Source organism: Chrysochloris asiatica, unplaced genomic scaffold, assembly GCF_000296735.1.
Source record: "Chrysochloris asiatica unplaced genomic scaffold, ChrAsi1.0 scaffold00376, whole genome shotgun sequence".
Taxonomy (NCBI): domain Eukaryota; kingdom Metazoa; phylum Chordata; class Mammalia; order Afrosoricida; family Chrysochloridae; genus Chrysochloris; species Chrysochloris asiatica.
The window spans coordinates 1,377,248-1,379,504 of record NW_006408894.1 but is presented as its reverse complement, the minus strand read 5'-3'; positions in this window follow the sequence as shown (position 1 = coordinate 1,379,504).

The following is a 2,257-nucleotide window of genomic DNA, read 5'->3' as shown; positions in this document are numbered from 1 at the left end:
CTGAATATCATGTCCTTCACAATGACTTCTCTCTCATTCTTATCAAAAAGTAAACATGTTCCAGAGAATCTCATGCAGGCCCTTGGCTTGAAACAATACCCACTTTTTTTTTTTTTTTTTTTAATCCTTTCAGTAGTTCATTATTTTTGAGGCTTTGCCAGTGGTTCATTTTTCTTTGTCTTATTTTAGGAGAGCATATAGGAGGCTAGGTAAGCAGAAGTTTGCAGGAGTTATCTAATGTAAAGATCCTTCTCTATTGAATCGATATAATCCAGCAAATTTAGAAGGGAAATTCACATGCAACAAATTCCCAGTTGATAGTTTGGAACTGTGTGGGAGATGGAGCTGTTTCCAGTTAGGTGTTTGTCTTAGGCTGGGTTTTCTAGAGAAGCAAAACCAGCGATATATATATATTATAATATTATATTATATATATTATCAAGTAAATGAATTACATTGTAAAGTCTCCCAGGTCCCCAGCAAAAGAGACAGAGCCTTACCCACATGTCCATTATATTGGGAGCAAGCCACACCCCCAAGGAAGCATCCCTTCAATTGGTTGGCTGCTCATAGCCACTCATCTTAGAGTTAGCTGGGCCTGTGTTAGGTTTCATCACTATGGGACTAAACACATCTCAACCGCTAACCCTCTGGAAATCCTGGTTTTATAAAGTTGACACAGAACCCTAATTATTACAGTGTTAAAAGGCCTTCTAGGCTAGGAAGTGCCATGGTGTTGTCCCATCTACAGCAAAGGACTGACTCTCCAGCCTCTTGATCCCCATTGAGTCTAACAATAGATCACTTTTGAATCAAGTAAAATTTTATTGGCCACAAATTACTACCCCATGTACTTGCCAAGTCTATTTCTGACCATGCCACATCAGAATCATCTCTCACCAGTACAAAGCTCAATGTCTGAAACACTAGGTTGGATTCAACAGATTGAATCTTTAATCTCAGGCGCTCAGCACTACAACACTCCTTAATATCTCTTTTGGCTGTTCAACTTAAGGGTTTAGGAGGAAAGGAAAATTCTGCTCTTTAAGAGTGGCCACGTGTCTTAGGTCACAACTGAACCACAACCCTCTTTGGGTTGATGATTCAAGAATTCATATCTCCAGGCTAGATCTCTCTGTATAACCACAGACTTGTATATATCCAGTCACCTCTCTGACCCTATGACTCAGATATCTTAATAGGCATCTCAAACTTAGCATGACACATCTAAACAGAATTCTAGCTGTTTGACCTACCTCTAGCCCCTCTCACATTTTTCTCCATCACAATAAATTCCCCCCCACACATCAATTTCATGGATGAATACAAGAAGTCATCTTTGATTCCTCTCTTTCTCTCCCCCACATCTAATCTAATAGGCAGCTCTCCAAAATATATCTTGAATCCACCTACTCCTCTTCAGCTTCAACATCTCCACCCTGGCCCAAACTACTATCCTCTCTCACCGGGTTTGCTGAAATAGCCTCCTATCTCATCTCCTAACCTCTATTCTCATCCCTTTGCAATCCATTTTCCTCCCAGAAGCCAGAGTGATCTTGTAGAAACATAAGTACATCCATCATATGACACATCTCCTTTAAATTGTCCAATTGTTCTTTGCATTTAGAAAAGAATTCAAATTCCATACTCATTTCCATCACCAGCCATCTCAAATTTCATTTCCTACTACTCTCTTTCTCACCCACCACACTTCAGTCACAAGTTCTTCTACTAGTTCCTGGGCCAAGTTTACGTCTACTGTAGAGCTTTGGCACCAACTGTCTTGGCTCCGTTAACTCCTTTTTGTCATTCAGCCTTCAGTAACCTCCCCTTCTCATACTACACAATCTAACATAACTACACTCTGCTTTAATTCTTTGCATGGCACTTTGGATTCTCTGTCATCTTTCATGTTTATGATTTTTTTAAAAATTATCTACTTTCTCCCTGCTTAACTAGAATTAAGCTCCACAAGTTTAGGTGTTTTATCTTGTTCACTGCTGTATTCCTTAGCACCCAGAAGAGGTTCTGTCCCATATTAGTTACTTAATAAACATTTGCTGGCTGACTGGATCAAATAATCACCATTGTGGTAAGAACTATGAAGAACAGGGGAGGGTGCCATGAGAGCAAATAATAACCTAGTTTGGGGAATGTGTATTGGGAACTATTTCCTTGAAAAAGTTGCAGTTTAAGCAGAGACCAAAAGACTAATAAGAGAAAGCCAGAAAAGCAAGGGACTAAGGAGCTCTGGTAG